General features: G+C 50.4%; 27 non-coding genes across 27 annotated transcripts; all 27 read left to right on the forward strand.

The window, feature by feature from the left end:
- The first annotated feature begins 69 nt into the window (after positions 1–69).
- On the forward strand, positions 70–141 carry Trnak-uuu (transfer RNA lysine (anticodon UUU)). Its single transcript has one exon. It is a non-coding gene; the product is annotated as a tRNA-Lys (tRNA).
- Positions 142–474: 333 nt separating this feature from the next.
- Positions 475–548, forward strand: Trnan-guu (transfer RNA asparagine (anticodon GUU)). Its single transcript has one exon. It is a non-coding gene; the product is annotated as a tRNA-Asn (tRNA).
- A 671-nt stretch (positions 549–1219) lies between these two features.
- Trnak-uuu (transfer RNA lysine (anticodon UUU)) lies at positions 1220–1291 on the forward strand. The gene has a single exon. It is a non-coding gene; the product is annotated as a tRNA-Lys (tRNA).
- A 333-nt stretch (positions 1292–1624) lies between these two features.
- On the forward strand, positions 1625–1698 carry Trnan-guu (transfer RNA asparagine (anticodon GUU)). Its single transcript has one exon. It is a non-coding gene; the product is annotated as a tRNA-Asn (tRNA).
- Positions 1699–2580: 882 nt separating this feature from the next.
- Trnak-uuu (transfer RNA lysine (anticodon UUU)) lies at positions 2581–2652 on the forward strand. The gene has a single exon. It is a non-coding gene; the product is annotated as a tRNA-Lys (tRNA).
- A 333-nt stretch (positions 2653–2985) lies between these two features.
- Trnan-guu (transfer RNA asparagine (anticodon GUU)) lies at positions 2986–3059 on the forward strand. Its single transcript has one exon. It is a non-coding gene; the product is annotated as a tRNA-Asn (tRNA).
- An 882-nt stretch (positions 3060–3941) lies between these two features.
- Positions 3942–4013, forward strand: Trnak-uuu (transfer RNA lysine (anticodon UUU)). The gene has a single exon. It is a non-coding gene; the product is annotated as a tRNA-Lys (tRNA).
- Positions 4014–4346: 333 nt separating this feature from the next.
- On the forward strand, positions 4347–4420 carry Trnan-guu (transfer RNA asparagine (anticodon GUU)). Its single transcript has one exon. It is a non-coding gene; the product is annotated as a tRNA-Asn (tRNA).
- Positions 4421–5091: 671 nt separating this feature from the next.
- Positions 5092–5163, forward strand: Trnak-uuu (transfer RNA lysine (anticodon UUU)). Its single transcript has one exon. It is a non-coding gene; the product is annotated as a tRNA-Lys (tRNA).
- A 333-nt stretch (positions 5164–5496) lies between these two features.
- Trnan-guu (transfer RNA asparagine (anticodon GUU)) lies at positions 5497–5570 on the forward strand. The gene has a single exon. It is a non-coding gene; the product is annotated as a tRNA-Asn (tRNA).
- An 882-nt stretch (positions 5571–6452) lies between these two features.
- On the forward strand, positions 6453–6524 carry Trnak-uuu (transfer RNA lysine (anticodon UUU)). The gene has a single exon. It is a non-coding gene; the product is annotated as a tRNA-Lys (tRNA).
- A 333-nt stretch (positions 6525–6857) lies between these two features.
- Trnan-guu (transfer RNA asparagine (anticodon GUU)) lies at positions 6858–6931 on the forward strand. The gene has a single exon. It is a non-coding gene; the product is annotated as a tRNA-Asn (tRNA).
- A 671-nt stretch (positions 6932–7602) lies between these two features.
- On the forward strand, positions 7603–7674 carry Trnak-uuu (transfer RNA lysine (anticodon UUU)). The gene has a single exon. It is a non-coding gene; the product is annotated as a tRNA-Lys (tRNA).
- A 333-nt stretch (positions 7675–8007) lies between these two features.
- Positions 8008–8081, forward strand: Trnan-guu (transfer RNA asparagine (anticodon GUU)). Its single transcript has one exon. It is a non-coding gene; the product is annotated as a tRNA-Asn (tRNA).
- Positions 8082–8752: 671 nt separating this feature from the next.
- On the forward strand, positions 8753–8824 carry Trnak-uuu (transfer RNA lysine (anticodon UUU)). The gene has a single exon. It is a non-coding gene; the product is annotated as a tRNA-Lys (tRNA).
- A 333-nt stretch (positions 8825–9157) lies between these two features.
- Trnan-guu (transfer RNA asparagine (anticodon GUU)) lies at positions 9158–9231 on the forward strand. Its single transcript has one exon. It is a non-coding gene; the product is annotated as a tRNA-Asn (tRNA).
- Positions 9232–10113: 882 nt separating this feature from the next.
- Positions 10114–10185, forward strand: Trnak-uuu (transfer RNA lysine (anticodon UUU)). The gene has a single exon. It is a non-coding gene; the product is annotated as a tRNA-Lys (tRNA).
- Positions 10186–10518: 333 nt separating this feature from the next.
- Positions 10519–10592, forward strand: Trnan-guu (transfer RNA asparagine (anticodon GUU)). The gene has a single exon. It is a non-coding gene; the product is annotated as a tRNA-Asn (tRNA).
- Positions 10593–11474: 882 nt separating this feature from the next.
- On the forward strand, positions 11475–11546 carry Trnak-uuu (transfer RNA lysine (anticodon UUU)). The gene has a single exon. It is a non-coding gene; the product is annotated as a tRNA-Lys (tRNA).
- A 333-nt stretch (positions 11547–11879) lies between these two features.
- On the forward strand, positions 11880–11953 carry Trnan-guu (transfer RNA asparagine (anticodon GUU)). The gene has a single exon. It is a non-coding gene; the product is annotated as a tRNA-Asn (tRNA).
- Positions 11954–12624: 671 nt separating this feature from the next.
- Positions 12625–12696, forward strand: Trnak-uuu (transfer RNA lysine (anticodon UUU)). The gene has a single exon. It is a non-coding gene; the product is annotated as a tRNA-Lys (tRNA).
- Positions 12697–13029: 333 nt separating this feature from the next.
- Trnan-guu (transfer RNA asparagine (anticodon GUU)) lies at positions 13030–13103 on the forward strand. Its single transcript has one exon. It is a non-coding gene; the product is annotated as a tRNA-Asn (tRNA).
- A 671-nt stretch (positions 13104–13774) lies between these two features.
- Positions 13775–13846, forward strand: Trnak-uuu (transfer RNA lysine (anticodon UUU)). The gene has a single exon. It is a non-coding gene; the product is annotated as a tRNA-Lys (tRNA).
- A 333-nt stretch (positions 13847–14179) lies between these two features.
- On the forward strand, positions 14180–14253 carry Trnan-guu (transfer RNA asparagine (anticodon GUU)). Its single transcript has one exon. It is a non-coding gene; the product is annotated as a tRNA-Asn (tRNA).
- Positions 14254–15135: 882 nt separating this feature from the next.
- Positions 15136–15207, forward strand: Trnak-uuu (transfer RNA lysine (anticodon UUU)). Its single transcript has one exon. It is a non-coding gene; the product is annotated as a tRNA-Lys (tRNA).
- A 333-nt stretch (positions 15208–15540) lies between these two features.
- Positions 15541–15614, forward strand: Trnan-guu (transfer RNA asparagine (anticodon GUU)). The gene has a single exon. It is a non-coding gene; the product is annotated as a tRNA-Asn (tRNA).
- Positions 15615–16285: 671 nt separating this feature from the next.
- Positions 16286–16357, forward strand: Trnak-uuu (transfer RNA lysine (anticodon UUU)). The gene has a single exon. It is a non-coding gene; the product is annotated as a tRNA-Lys (tRNA).
- The last annotated feature ends 197 nt before the right edge of the window (positions 16358–16554 follow it).

Raw genomic sequence — 16554 nt, forward strand, 5'->3', positions numbered from 1 at the left:
GGTCGAGGGCTGTAAGATTCAGTATGATGACATGACAATTCGGGAGTAGCTCACGAAGGCAAAGCTGCGGCCTTCTTAGCTCAGTGGTAGAGCACTGGTCTTTTAAACCAGGGGTCGTGAGTTCGACCCTCACAGAAGGCATTCATTTTTTTAACTTTGCTGCTGAGAGCAGAGCTAGCTCGAGCAGCATCTAACAGATGGCAGTGCACTGAATGAAGGGGAAGTTCTACAACCGATAAAGAGTGCTCTACTTGCATCAGAGGTTTACTGGATGTGTAGGCGGAACACTGTTTTGTATGCATTTTGTAGTATAATGTCATGCTTGGCGATGTCATTCGTTTATGAGCCGCACTACAGTGTGCATGCACGTTATCCATGTGAAGAGGCGTAAGCAGATACTACCACTCTGCGAGGTGCCTGCGAAAAGTATACGACTTGCATTGATAAAGAGAGCAGAAGTGACCTAAAGTCAAGGCCTCCGTGGCGCAATCGGCTAGCGCGTTCGGCTGTTAACCGAAAGGTTGGTGGTTCGAGCCCACCCGGGGGCGAAATCGTTTTAATCGCCACCGAGGTGAGGACGTATGTCCACTTTGATAGAGATACACAGCTAGTGTGACAATTTGGCTGTGTTTGAATGATGCCACCCAGCCTTATACACATTCAGCCACGTGACAGTGGAGGTGAAAACATGGCCCTATGCGGACGTTCTACCGTTTTCCTATTCATTCGGCATGTGTGACACTGCAGTAGAGCGACGACCACTACAAAAGATGTATTATTTACATTTCATTTCGGCGTATACACCGCGAGTGCCATATGACAGGGCCTCTCTCTCGATGTCGATCTGCATTTGGCGTCTCTTAAGTGTCGGTCTGCAGTAGGCCGCTGTTGGCCGAGCGGCGTGCAGTCGCCTTACATGAAGCCCCCAGTGCCACTGTGGACGATGTAGCCAGAGAGAGGAGTCGAAAGGCGCGTTTCACAGTAGAGCCACGCTATCCCACAAGCTGTGCACTAGGTCAAGTTTTGCGCAGACCGCAAACCTTTGGTGGCTTGACGCTCGTCGTCGATCGTAAGGGTGAAACAGTGAAGAGAGTTGGAAAACGGTAAGGTGGACACCTCCAGCAGCATCTGTGTGTCAAATCCGATATCTGGTCGAGGGCTGTAAGATTCAGTATGATGACGTGACAATTCGGGAGTAGCTCACGAAGGCAAAGCTGCGGCCTTCTTAGCTCAGTGGTAGAGCACTGGTCTTTTAAACCAGGGGTCGTGAGTTCGACCCTCACAGAAGGCATTCATTTTTTTAACTTTGCTGCTGAGAGCAGAGCTAGCTCGAGCAGCATCTAACAGATGGCAGTGCACTGAATGAAGGGGAAGTTCTACAACCGATAAAGAGTGCTCTACTTGCATCAGAGGTTTACTGGATGTGTAGGCGGAACACTGTTTTGTATGCATTTTGTAGTATAATGTCATGCTTGGCGATGTCATTCGTTTATGAGCCGCACTACAGTGTGCATGCACGTTATCCATGTGAAGAGGCGTAAGCAGATACTACCACTCTGCGAGGTGCCTGCGAAAAGCATACGACTTGCATTGATAAAGAGAGCAGAAGTGACCGAAAGTCAAGGCCTCCGTGGCGCAATCGGCTAGCGCGTTCGGCTGTTAACCGAAAGGTTGGTGGTTCGAGCCCACCCGGGGGCGAAATCGTTTTAATCGCCACCGAGGTGAGGACGTATGTCCACTTTGATAGAGATACACAGCTAGTGTGACAATTTGGCTGTGTTTGAATGATGCCACCCAGCCTTATGCACATTCAGCCACGTGACAGTGGAGGTAAAAACATGGCCCTATGCGGACGTTCTACCGTTTTCCTATTCATTCGGCATGTGTGACACTGCAGTAGAGCGACGACCACTACAAAAGATGTATTATTTACATTTCATTTCGGCGTATACACCGCGAGTGCCATATGACAGGGCCTCTCTCTCGATGTCGATCTGCATTTGGCGTCTCTTAAGTGTCGGTCTGCAGTAGGCCGCTGTTGGCCGAGCGGCGTGCAGTCGCGGACGTTCTACCGTTTTCCTATTCATTCGGCATGTGTGACACTGCAGTAGAGCGACGACCACTACAAAAGATGTATTATTTACATTTCATTTCGGCGTATACACCGCGAGTGCCATATGACAGGGCCTCTCTCTCGATGTCGATCTGCATTTGGCGTCTCTTAAGTGTCGGTCTGCAGTAGGCCGCTGTTGGCCGAGCGGCGTGCAGTCGCCTTACATGAAGCCCCCAGTGCCACTGTGGACGATGTAGCCAGAGAGAGGAGTCGAAAGGCGCGTTTCACAGTAGAGCCACGCTATCCCACAAGCTGTGCACTAGGTCAAGTTTTGCGCAGACCGCAAACCTTTGGTGGCTTGACGCTCGTCGTCGATCGTAAGGGTGAAACAGTGAAGAGAGTTGGAAAACGGTAAGGTGGACACCTCCAGCAGCATCTGTGTGTCAAATCCGATATCTGGTCGAGGGCTGTAAGATTCAGTATGATGACGTGACAATTCGGGAGTAGCTCACGAAGGCAAAGCTGCGGCCTTCTTAGCTCAGTGGTAGAGCACTGGTCTTTTAAACCAGGGGTCGTGAGTTCGACCCTCACAGAAGGCATTCATTTTTTTAACTTTGCTGCTGAGAGCAGAGCTAGCTCGAGCAGCATCTAACAGATGGCAGTGCACTGAATGAAGGGGAAGTTCTACAACCGATAAAGAGTGCTCTACTTGCATCAGAGGTTTACTGGATGTGTAGGCGGAACACTGTTTTGTATGCATTTTGTAGTATAATGTCATGCTTGGCGATGTCATTCGTTTATGAGCCGCACTACAGTGTGCATGCACGTTATCCATGTGAAGAGGCGTAAGCAGATACTACCACTCTGCGAGGTGCCTGCGAAAAGCATACGACTTGCATTGATAAAGAGAGCAGAAGTGACCGAAAGTCAAGGCCTCCGTGGCGCAATCGGCTAGCGCGTTCGGCTGTTAACCGAAAGGTTGGTGGTTCGAGCCCACCCGGGGGCGAAATCGTTTTAATCGCCACCGAGGTGAGGACGTATGTCCACTTTGATAGAGATACACAGCTAGTGTGACAATTTGGCTGTGTTTGAATGATGCCACCCAGCCTTATGCACATTCAGCCACGTGACAGTGGAGGTAAAAACATGGCCCTATGCGGACGTTCTACCGTTTTCCTATTCATTCGGCATGTGTGACACTGCAGTAGAGCGACGACCACTACAAAAGATGTATTATTTACATTTCATTTCGGCGTATACACCGCGAGTGCCATATGACAGGGCCTCTCTCTCGATGTCGATCTGCATTTGGCGTCTCTTAAGTGTCGGTCTGCAGTAGGCCGCTGTTGGCCGAGCGGCGTGCAGTCGCGGACGTTCTACCGTTTTCCTATTCATTCGGCATGTGTGACACTGCAGTAGAGCGACGACCACTACAAAAGATGTATTATTTACATTTCATTTCGGCGTATACACCGCGAGTGCCATATGACAGGGCCTCTCTCTCGATGTCGATCTGCATTTGGCGTCTCTTAAGTGTCGGTCTGCAGTAGGCCGCTGTTGGCCGAGCGGCGTGCAGTCGCCTTACATGAAGCCCCCAGTGCCACTGTGGACGATGTAGCCAGAGAGAGGAGTCGAAAGGCGCGTTTCACAGTAGAGCCACGCTATCCCACAAGCTGTGCACTAGGTCAAGTTTTGCGCAGACCGCAAACCTTTGGTGGCTTGACGCTCGTCGTCGATCGTAAGGGTGAAACAGTGAAGAGAGTTGGAAAACGGTAAGGTGGACACCTCCAGCAGCATCTGTGTGTCAAATCCGATATCTGGTCGAGGGCTGTAAGATTCAGTATGATGACGTGACAATTCGGGAGTAGCTCACGAACGCAAAGCTGCGGCCTTCTTAGCTCAGTGGTAGAGCACTGGTCTTTTAAACCAGGGGTCGTGAGTTCGACCCTCACAGAAGGCATTCATTTTTTTAACTTTGCTGCTGAGAGCAGAGCTAGCTCGAGCAGCATCTAACATATGGCAGTGCACTGAATGAAGGGGAAGTTCTACAACCGATAAAGAGTGCTCTACTTGCATCAGAGGTTTACTGGATGTGTAGGCGGAACACTGTTTTGTATGCATTTTGTAGTATAATGTCATGCTTGGCGATGTCATTCGTTTATGAGCCGCACTACAGTGTGCATGCACGTTATCCATGTGAAGAGGCGTAAGCAGATACTACCACTCTGCGAGGTGCCTGCGAAAAGCATACGACTTGCATTGATAAAGAGAGCAGAAGTGACCGAAAGTCAAGGCCTCCGTGGCGCAATCGGCTAGCGCGTTCGGCTGTTAACCGAAAGGTTGGTGGTTCGAGCCCACCCGGGGGCGAAATCGTTTTAATCGCCACCGAGGTGAGGACGTATGTCCACTTTGATAGAGATACACAGCTAGTGTGACAATTTGGCTGTGTTTGAATGATGCCACCCAGCCTTATACACATTCAGCCACGTGACAGTGGAGGTAAAAACATGGCCCTATGCGGACGTTCTACCGTTTTCCTATTCATTCGGCATGTGTGACACTGCAGTAGAGCGACGACCACTACAAAAGATGTATTATTTACATTTCATTTCGGCGTATACACCGCGAGTGCCATATGACAGGGCCTCTCTCTCGATGTCGATCTGCATTTGGCGTCTCTTAAGTGTCGGTCTGCAGTAGGCCGCTGTTGGCCGAGCGGCGTGCAGTCGCCTTACATGAAGCCCCCAGTGCCACTGTGGACGATGTAGCCAGAGAGAGGAGTCGAAAGGCGCGTTTCACAGTAGAGCCACGCTATCCCACAAGCTGTGCACTAGGTCAAGTTTTGCGCAGACCGCAAACCTTTGGTGGCTTGACGCTCGTCGTCGATCGTAAGGGTGAAACAGTGAAGAGAGTTGGAAAACGGTAAGGTGGACACCTCCAGCAGCATCTGTGTGTCAAATCCGATATCTGGTCGAGGGCTGTAAGATTCAGTATGATGACGTGACAATTCGGGAGTAGCTCACGAAGGCAAAGCTGCGGCCTTCTTAGCTCAGTGGTAGAGCACTGGTCTTTTAAACCAGGGGTCGTGAGTTCGACCCTCACAGAAGGCATTCATTTTTTTAACTTTGCTGCTGAGAGCAGAGCTAGCTCGAGCAGCATCTAACAGATGGCAGTGCACTGAATGAAGGGGAAGTTCTACAACCGATAAAGAGTGCTCTACTTGCATCAGAGGTTTACTGGATGTGTAGGCGGAACACTGTTTTGTATGCATTTTGTAGTATAATGTCATGCTTGGCGATGTCATTCGTTTATGAGCCGCACTACAGTGTGCATGCACGTTATCCATGTGAAGAGGCGTAAGCAGATACTACCACTCTGCGAGGTGCCTGCGAAAAGCATACGACTTGCATTGATAAAGAGAGCAGAAGTGACCGAAAGTCAAGGCCTCCGTGGCGCAATCGGCTAGCGCGTTCGGCTGTTAACCGAAAGGTTGGTGGTTCGAGCCCACCCGGGGGCGAAATCGTTTTAATCGCCACCGAGGTGAGGACGTATGTCCACTTTGATAGAGATACACAGCTAGTGTGACAATTTGGCTGTGTTTGAATGATGCCACCCAGCCTTATGCACATTCAGCCACGTGACAGTGGAGGTAAAAACATGGCCCTATGCGGACGTTCTACCGTTTTCCTATTCATTCGGCATGTGTGACACTGCAGTAGAGCGACGACCACTACAAAAGATGTATTATTTACATTTCATTTCGGCGTATACACCGCGAGTGCCATATGACAGGGCCTCTCTCTCGATGTCGATCTGCATTTGGCGTCTCTTAAGTGTCGGTCTGCAGTAGGCCGCTGTTGGCCGAGCGGCGTGCAGTCGCGGACGTTCTACCGTTTTCCTATTCATTCGGCATGTGTGACACTGCAGTAGAGCGACGACCACTACAAAAGATGTATTATTTACATTTCATTTCGGCGTATACACCGCGAGTGCCATATGACAGGGCCTCTCTCTCGATGTCGATCTGCATTTGGCGTCTCTTAAGTGTCGGTCTGCAGTAGGCCGCTGTTGGCCGAGCGGCGTGCAGTCGCCTTACATGAAGCCCCCAGTGCCACTGTGGACGATGTAGCCAGAGAGAGGAGTCGAAAGGCGCGTTTCACAGTAGAGCCACGCTATCCCACAAGCTGTGCACTAGGTCAAGTTTTGCGCAGACCGCAAACCTTTGGTGGCTTGACGCTCGTCGTCGATCGTAAGGGTGAAACAGTGAAGAGAGTTGGAAAACGGTAAGGTGGACACCTCCAGCAGCATCTGTGTGTCAAATCCGATATCTGGTCGAGGGCTGTAAGATTCAGTATGATGACGTGACAATTCGGGAGTAGCTCACGAACGCAAAGCTGCGGCCTTCTTAGCTCAGTGGTAGAGCACTGGTCTTTTAAACCAGGGGTCGTGAGTTCGACCCTCACAGAAGGCATTCATTTTTTTAACTTTGCTGCTGAGAGCAGAGCTAGCTCGAGCAGCATCTAACATATGGCAGTGCACTGAATGAAGGGGAAGTTCTACAACCGATAAAGAGTGCTCTACTTGCATCAGAGGTTTACTGGATGTGTAGGCGGAACACTGTTTTGTATGCATTTTGTAGTATAATGTCATGCTTGGCGATGTCATTCGTTTATGAGCCGCACTACAGTGTGCATGCACGTTATCCATGTGAAGAGGCGTAAGCAGATACTACCACTCTGCGAGGTGCCTGCGAAAAGCATACGACTTGCATTGATAAAGAGAGCAGAAGTGACCGAAAGTCAAGGCCTCCGTGGCGCAATCGGCTAGCGCGTTCGGCTGTTAACCGAAAGGTTGGTGGTTCGAGCCCACCCGGGGGCGAAATCGTTTTAATCGCCACCGAGGTGAGGACGTATGTCCACTTTGATAGAGATACACAGCTAGTGTGACAATTTGGCTGTGTTTGAATGATGCCACCCAGCCTTATACACATTCAGCCACGTGACAGTGGAGGTAAAAACATGGCCCTATGCGGACGTTCTACCGTTTTCCTATTCATTCGGCATGTGTGACACTGCAGTAGAGCGACGACCACTACAAAAGATGTATTATTTACATTTCATTTCGGCGTATACACCGCGAGTGCCATATGACAGGGCCTCTCTCTCGATGTCGATCTGCATTTGGCGTCTCTTAAGTGTCGGTCTGCAGTAGGCCGCTGTTGGCCGAGCGGCGTGCAGTCGCCTTACATGAAGCCCCCAGTGCCACTGTGGACGATGTAGCCAGAGAGAGGAGTCGAAAGGCGCGTTTCACAGTAGAGCCACGCTATCCCACAAGCTGTGCACTAGGTCAAGTTTTGCGCAGACCGCAAACCTTTGGTGGCTTGACGCTCGTCGTCGATCGTAAGGGTGAAACAGTGAAGAGAGTTGGAAAACGGTAAGGTGGACACCTCCAGCAGCATCTGTGTGTCAAATCCGATATCTGGTCGAGGGCTGTAAGATTCAGTATGATGACGTGACAATTCGGGAGTAGCTCACGAACGCAAAGCTGCGGCCTTCTTAGCTCAGTGGTAGAGCACTGGTCTTTTAAACCAGGGGTCGTGAGTTCGACCCTCACAGAAGGCATTCATTTTTTTAACTTTGCTGCTGAGAGCAGAGCTAGCTCGAGCAGCATCTAACATATGGCAGTGCACTGAATGAAGGGGAAGTTCTACAACCGATAAAGAGTGCTCTACTTGCATCAGAGGTTTACTGGATGTGTAGGCGGAACACTGTTTTGTATGCATTTTGTAGTATAATGTCATGCTTGGCGATGTCATTCGTTTATGAGCCGCACTACAGTGTGCATGCACGTTATCCATGTGAAGAGGCGTAAGCAGATACTACCACTCTGCGAGGTGCCTGCGAAAAGCATACGACTTGCATTGATAAAGAGAGCAGAAGTGACCGAAAGTCAAGGCCTCCGTGGCGCAATCGGCTAGCGCGTTCGGCTGTTAACCGAAAGGTTGGTGGTTCGAGCCCACCCGGGGGCGAAATCGTTTTAATCGCCACCGAGGTGAGGACGTATGTCCACTTTGATAGAGATACACAGCTAGTGTGACAATTTGGCTGTGTTTGAATGATGCCACCCAGCCTTATACACATTCAGCCACGTGACAGTGGAGGTGAAAAAATGGCCCTATGCGGACGTTCTACCGTTTTCCTATTCATTCGGCATGTGTGACACTGCAGTAGAGCGACGACCACTACAAAAGATGTATTATTTACATTTCATTTCGGCGTATACACCGCGAGTGCCATATGACAGGGCCTCTCTCTCGATGTCGATCTGCATTTGGCGTCTCTTAAGTGTCGGTCTGCAGTAGGCCGCTGTTGGCCGAGCGGCGTGCAGTCGCCTTACATGAAGCCCCCAGTGCCACTGTGGACGATGTAGCCAGAGAGAGGAGTCGAAAGGCGCGTTTCACAGTAGAGCCACGCTATCCCACAAGCTGTGCACTAGGTCAAGTTTTGCGCAGACCGCAAACCTTTGGTGGCTTGACGCTCGTCGTCGATCGTAAGGGTGAAACAGTGAAGAGAGTTGGAAAACGGTAAGGTGGACACCTCCAGCAGCATCTGTGTGTCAAATCCGATATCTGGTCGAGGGCTGTAAGATTCAGTATGATGACGTGACAATTCGGGAGTAGCTCACGAAGGCAAAGCTGCGGCCTTCTTAGCTCAGTGGTAGAGCACTGGTCTTTTAAACCAGGGGTCGTGAGTTCGACCCTCACAGAAGGCATTCATTTTTTTAACTTTGCTGCTGAGAGCAGAGCTAGCTCGAGCAGCATCTAACAGATGGCAGTGCACTGAATGAAGGGGAAGTTCTACAACCGATAAAGAGTGCTCTACTTGCATCAGAGGTTTACTGGATGTGTAGGCGGAACACTGTTTTGTATGCATTTTGTAGTATAATGTCATGCTTGGCGATGTCATTCGTTTATGAGCCGCACTACAGTGTGCATGCACGTTATCCATGTGAAGAGGCGTAAGCAGATACTACCACTCTGCGAGGTGCCTGCGAAAAGCATACGACTTGCATTGATAAAGAGAGCAGAAGTGACCGAAAGTCAAGGCCTCCGTGGCGCAATCGGCTAGCGCGTTCGGCTGTTAACCGAAAGGTTGGTGGTTCGAGCCCACCCGGGGGCGAAATCGTTTTAATCGCCACCGAGGTGAGGACGTATGTCCACTTTGATAGAGATACACAGCTAGTGTGACAATTTGGCTGTGTTTGAATGATGCCACCCAGCCTTATGCACATTCAGCCACGTGACAGTGGAGGTAAAAACATGGCCCTATGCGGACGTTCTACCGTTTTCCTATTCATTCGGCATGTGTGACACTGCAGTAGAGCGACGACCACTACAAAAGATGTATTATTTACATTTCATTTCGGCGTATACACCGCGAGTGCCATATGACAGGGCCTCTCTCTCGATGTCGATCTGCATTTGGCGTCTCTTAAGTGTCGGTCTGCAGTAGGCCGCTGTTGGCCGAGCGGCGTGCAGTCGCGGACGTTCTACCGTTTTCCTATTCATTCGGCATGTGTGACACTGCAGTAGAGCGACGACCACTACAAAAGATGTATTATTTACATTTCATTTCGGCGTATACACCGCGAGTGCCATATGACAGGGCCTCTCTCTCGATGTCGATCTGCATTTGGCGTCTCTTAAGTGTCGGTCTGCAGTAGGCCGCTGTTGGCCGAGCGGCGTGCAGTCGCCTTACATGAAGCCCCCAGTGCCACTGTGGACGATGTAGCCAGAGAGAGGAGTCGAAAGGCGCGTTTCACAGTAGAGCCACGCTATCCCACAAGCTGTGCACTAGGTCAAGTTTTGCGCAGACCGCAAACCTTTGGTGGCTTGACGCTCGTCGTCGATCGTAAGGGTGAAACAGTGAAGAGAGTTGGAAAACGGTAAGGTGGACACCTCCAGCAGCATCTGTGTGTCAAATCCGATATCTGGTCGAGGGCTGTAAGATTCAGTATGATGACGTGACAATTCGGGAGTAGCTCACGAACGCAAAGCTGCGGCCTTCTTAGCTCAGTGGTAGAGCACTGGTCTTTTAAACCAGGGGTCGTGAGTTCGACCCTCACAGAAGGCATTCATTTTTTTAACTTTGCTGCTGAGAGCAGAGCTAGCTCGAGCAGCATCTAACATATGGCAGTGCACTGAATGAAGGGGAAGTTCTACAACCGATAAAGAGTGCTCTACTTGCATCAGAGGTTTACTGGATGTGTAGGCGGAACACTGTTTTGTATGCATTTTGTAGTATAATGTCATGCTTGGCGATGTCATTCGTTTATGAGCCGCACTACAGTGTGCATGCACGTTATCCATGTGAAGAGGCGTAAGCAGATACTACCACTCTGCGAGGTGCCTGCGAAAAGCATACGACTTGCATTGATAAAGAGAGCAGAAGTGACCGAAAGTCAAGGCCTCCGTGGCGCAATCGGCTAGCGCGTTCGGCTGTTAACCGAAAGGTTGGTGGTTCGAGCCCACCCGGGGGCGAAATCGTTTTAATCGCCACCGAGGTGAGGACGTATGTCCACTTTGATAGAGATACACAGCTAGTGTGACAATTTGGCTGTGTTTGAATGATGCCACCCAGCCTTATGCACATTCAGCCACGTGACAGTGGAGGTAAAAACATGGCCCTATGCGGACGTTCTACCGTTTTCCTATTCATTCGGCATGTGTGACACTGCAGTAGAGCGACGACCACTACAAAAGATGTATTATTTACATTTCATTTCGGCGTATACACCGCGAGTGCCATATGACAGGGCCTCTCTCTCGATGTCGATCTGCATTTGGCGTCTCTTAAGTGTCGGTCTGCAGTAGGCCGCTGTTGGCCGAGCGGCGTGCAGTCGCGGACGTTCTACCGTTTTCCTATTCATTCGGCATGTGTGACACTGCAGTAGAGCGACGACCACTACAAAAGATGTATTATTTACATTTCATTTCGGCGTATACACCGCGAGTGCCATATGACAGGGCCTCTCTCTCGATGTCGATCTGCATTTGGCGTCTCTTAAGTGTCGGTCTGCAGTAGGCCGCTGTTGGCCGAGCGGCGTGCAGTCGCCTTACATGAAGCCCCCAGTGCCACTGTGGACGATGTAGCCAGAGAGAGGAGTCGAAAGGCGCGTTTCACAGTAGAGCCACGCTATCCCACAAGCTGTGCACTAGGTCAAGTTTTGCGCAGACCGCAAACCTTTGGTGGCTTGACGCTCGTCGTCGATCGTAAGGGTGAAACAGTGAAGAGAGTTGGAAAACGGTAAGGTGGACACCTCCAGCAGCATCTGTGTGTCAAATCCGATATCTGGTCGAGGGCTGTAAGATTCAGTATGATGACGTGACAATTCGGGAGTAGCTCACGAACGCAAAGCTGCGGCCTTCTTAGCTCAGTGGTAGAGCACTGGTCTTTTAAACCAGGGGTCGTGAGTTCGACCCTCACAGAAGGCATTCATTTTTTTAACTTTGCTGCTGAGAGCAGAGCTAGCTCGAGCAGCATCTAACATATGGCAGTGCACTGAATGAAGGGGAAGTTCTACAACCGATAAAGAGTGCTCTACTTGCATCAGAGGTTTACTGGATGTGTAGGCGGAACACTGTTTTGTATGCATTTTGTAGTATAATGTCATGCTTGGCGATGTCATTCGTTTATGAGCCGCACTACAGTGTGCATGCACGTTATCCATGTGAAGAGGCGTAAGCAGATACTACCACTCTGCGAGGTGCCTGCGAAAAGCATACGACTTGCATTGATAAAGAGAGCAGAAGTGACCGAAAGTCAAGGCCTCCGTGGCGCAATCGGCTAGCGCGTTCGGCTGTTAACCGAAAGGTTGGTGGTTCGAGCCCACCCGGGGGCGAAATCGTTTTAATCGCCACCGAGGTGAGGACGTATGTCCACTTTGATAGAGATACACAGCTAGTGTGACAATTTGGCTGTGTTTGAATGATGCCACCCAGCCTTATACACATTCAGCCACGTGACAGTGGAGGTGAAAACATGGCCCTATGCGGACGTTCTACCGTTTTCCTATTCATTCGGCATGTGTGACACTGCAGTAGAGCGACGACCACTACAAAAGATGTATTATTTACATTTCATTTCGGCGTATACACCGCGAGTGCCATATGACAGGGCCTCTCTCTCGATGTCGATCTGCATTTGGCGTCTCTTAAGTGTCGGTCTGCAGTAGGCCGCTGTTGGCCGAGCGGCGTGCAGTCGCCTTACATGAAGCCCCCAGTGCCACTGTGGACGATGTAGCCAGAGAGAGGAGTCGAAAGGCGCGTTTCACAGTAGAGCCACGCTATCCCACAAGCTGTGCACTAGGTCAAGTTTTGCGCAGACCGCAAACCTTTGGTGGCTTGACGCTCGTCGTCGATCGTAAGGGTGAAACAGTGAAGAGAGTTGGAAAACGGTAAGGTGGACACCTCCAGCAGCATCTGTGTGTCAAATCCGATATCTGGTCGAGGGCTGTAAGATTCAGTATGATGACGTGACAATTCGGGAGTAGCTCACGAAGGCAAAGCTGCGGCCTTCTTAGCTCAGTGGTAGAGCACTGGTCTTTTAAACCAGGGGTCGTGAGTTCGACCCTCACAGAAGGCATTCATTTTTTTAACTTTGCTGCTGAGAGCAGAGCTAGCTCGAGCAGCATCTAACAGATGGCAGTGCACTGAATGAAGGGGAAGTTCTACAACCGATAAAGAGTGCTCTACTTGCATCAGAGGTTTACTGGATGTGTAGGCGGAACACTGTTTTGTATGCATTTTGTAGTATAATGTCATGCTTGGCGATGTCATTCGTTTATGAGCCGCACTACAGTGTGCATGCACGTTATCCATGTGAAGAGGCGTAAGCAGATACTACCACTCTGCGAGGTGCCTGCGAAAAGCATACGACTTGCATTGATAAAGAGAGCAGAAGTGACCGAAAGTCAAGGCCTCCGTGGCGCAATCGGCTAGCGCGTTCGGCTGTTAACCGAAAGGTTGGTGGTTCGAGCCCACCCGGGGGCGAAATCGTTTTAATCGCCACCGAGGTGAGGACGTATGTCCACTTTGATAGAGATACACAGCTAGTGTGACAATTTGGCTGTGTTTGAATGATGCCACCCAGCCTTATGCACATTCAGCCACGTGACAGTGGAGGTAAAAACATGGCCCTATGCGGACGTTCTACCGTTTTCCTATTCATTCGGCATGTGTGACACTGCAGTAGAGCGACGACCACTACAAAAGATGTATTATTTACATTTCATTTCGGCGTATACACCGCGAGTGCCATATGACAGGGCCTCTCTCTCGATGTCGATCTGCATTTGGCGTCTCTTAAGTGTCGGTCTGCAGTAGGCCGCTGTTGGCCGAGCGGCGTGCAGTCGCCTTACATGAAGCCCCCAGTGCCACTGTGGACGATGTAGCCAGAGAGAGGAGTCGAAAGGCGCGTTTCACAGTAGAGCCACGCTATCCCACAAGCTGTGCACTAGGTCAAGTTTTGCGCAGACCGCAAACCTTTGGTGGCTTGACGCTCGTCGTCGATCGTAAGGGTGAAACAGTGAAGAGAGTTGGAAAACGGTAAGGTGGACACCTCCAGCAGCATCTGTGTGTCAAATCCGATATCTGGTCGAGGGCTGTAAGATTCAGTATGATGACGTGACAATTCGGGAGTAGCTCACGAACGCAAAGCTGCGGCCTTCTTAGCTCAGTGGTAGAGCACTGGTCTTTTAAACCAGGGGTCGTGAGTTCGACCCTCACAGAAGGCATTCATTTTTTTAACTTTGCTGCTGAGAGCAGAGCTAGCTCGAGCAGCATCTAACATATGGCAGTGCACTGAATGAAGGGGAAGTTCTACAACCGATAAAGAGTGCTCTACTTGCATCAGAGGTTTACTGGATGTGTAGGCGGAACACTGTTTTGTATGCATTTTGTAGTATAATGTCATGCTTGGCGATGTCATTCGTTTATGAGCCGCACTACAGTGTGCATGCACGTTATCCATGTGAAGAGGCGTAAGCAGATACTACCACTCTGCGAGGTGCCTGCGAAAAGCATACGACTTGCATTGATAAAGAGAGCAGAAGTGACCGAAAGTCAAGGCCTCCGTGGCGCAATCGGCTAGCGCGTTCGGCTGTTAACCGAAAGGTTGGTGGTTCGAGCCCACCCGGGGGCGAAATCGTTTTAATCGCCACCGAGGTGAGGACGTATGTCCACTTTGATAGAGATACACAGCTAGTGTGACAATTTGGCTGTGTTTGAATGATGCCACCCAGCCTTATGCACATTCAGCCACGTGACAGTGGAGGTAAAAACATGGCCCTATGCGGACGTTCTACCGTTTTCCTATTCATTCGGCATGTGTGACACTGCAGTAGAGCGACGACCACTACAAAAGATGTATTATTTACATTTCATTTCGGCGTATACACCGCGAGTGCCATATGACAGGGCCTCTCTCTCGATGTCGATCTGCATTTGGCGTCTCTTAAGTGTCGGTCTGCAGTAGGCCGCTGTTGGCCGAGCGGCGTGCAGTCGCGGACGTTCTACCGTTTTCCTATTCATTCGGCATGTGTGACACTGCAGTAGAGCGACGACCACTACAAAAGATGTATTATTTACATTTCATTTCGGCGTATACACCGCGAGTGCCATATGACAGGGCCTCTCTCTCGATGTCGATCTGCATTTGGCGTCTCTTAAGTGTCGGTCTGCAGTAGGCCGCTGTTGGCCGAGCGGCGTGCAGTCGCCTTACATGAAGCCCCCAGTGCCACTGTGGACGATGTAGCCAGAGAGAGGAGTCGAAAGGCGCGTTTCACAGTAGAGCCACGCTATCCCACAAGCTGTGCACTAGGTCAAGTTTTGCGCAGACCGCAAACCTTTGGTGGCTTGACGCTCGTCGTCGATCGTAAGGGTGAAACAGTGAAGAGAGTTGGAAAACGGTAAGGTGGACACCTCCAGCAGCATCTGTGTGTCAAATCCGATATCTGGTCGAGGGCTGTAAGATTCAGTATGATGACATGACAATTCGGGAGTAGCTCACGAAGGCAAAGCTGCGGCCTTCTTAGCTCAGTGGTAGAGCACTGGTCTTTTAAACCAGGGGTCGTGAGTTCGACCCTCACAGAAGGCATTCATTTTTTTAACTTTGCTGCTGAGAGCAGAGCTAGCTCGAGCAGCATCTAACAGATGGCAGTGCACTGAATGAAGGGGAAGTTCTACAACCGATAAAGAGTGCTCTACTTGCATCAGAGGTTTACTGGATGTGTAGGCGGAACACTGTTTTGTATGCATTTTGTAGTATAATGTCATGCTTGGCGATGTCATTCGTTTATGAGCCGCACTACAGTGTGCATGCACGTTATCCATGTGAAGAGGCGTAAGCAGATACTACCACTCTGCGAGGTGCCTGCGAAAAGTATACGACTTGCATTGATAAAGAGAGCAGAAGTGACCTAAAGTCAAGGCCTCCGTGGCGCAATCGGCTAGCGCGTTCGGCTGTTAACCGAAAGGTTGGTGGTTCGAGCCCACCCGGGGGCGAAATCGTTTTAATCGCCACCGAGGTGAGGACGTATGTCCACTTTGATAGAGATACACAGCTAGTGTGACAATTTGGCTGTGTTTGAATGATGCCACCCAGCCTTATACACATTCAGCCACGTGACAGTGGAGGTGAAAACATGGCCCTATGCGGACGTTCTACCGTTTTCCTATTCATTCGGCATGTGTGACACTGCAGTAGAGCGACGACCACTACAAAAGATGTATTATTTACATTTCATTTCGGCGTATACACCGCGAGTGCCATATGACAGGGCCTCTCTCTCGATGTCGATCTGCATTTGGCGTCTCTTAAGTGTCGGTCTGCAGTAGGCCGCTGTTGGCCGAGCGGCGTGCAGTCGCCTTACATGAAGCCCCCAGTGCCACTGTGGACGATGTAGCCAGAGAGAGGAGTCGAAAGGCGCGTTTCACAGTAGAGCCACGCTATCCCACAAGCTGTGCACTAGGTCAAGTTTTGCGCAGACCGCAAACCTTTGGTGGCTTGACGCTCGTCGTCGATCGTAAGGGTGAAACAGTGAAGAGAGTTGGAAAACGGTAAGGTGGACACCTCCAGCAGCATCTGTGTGTCAAATCCGATATCTGGTCGAGGGCTGTAAGATTCAGTATGATGACGTGACAATTCGGGAGTAGCTCACGAAGGCAAAGCTGCGGCCTTCTTAGCTCAGTGGTAGAGCACTGGTCTTTTAAACCAGGGGTCGTGAGTTCGACCCTCACAGAAGGCATTCATTTTTTTAACTTTGCTGCTGAGAGCAGAGCTAGCTCGAGCAGCATCTAACAGATGGCAGTGCACTGAATGAAGGGGAAGTTCTACAACCGATAAAGAGTGCTCTACTTGCATCAGAGGTTTACTGGATGTGTAGGCGGAACACTGTTTTGTATGCATTTTGTAGTATAATGTCATGCTTGGCGATGTCATTCG

This window comes from Schistocerca cancellata, unplaced genomic scaffold, assembly GCF_023864275.1.
Source record: "Schistocerca cancellata isolate TAMUIC-IGC-003103 unplaced genomic scaffold, iqSchCanc2.1 HiC_scaffold_827, whole genome shotgun sequence".
In the NCBI taxonomy this organism is placed as follows: Eukaryota; Metazoa; Arthropoda; class Insecta; order Orthoptera; family Acrididae; genus Schistocerca; species Schistocerca cancellata.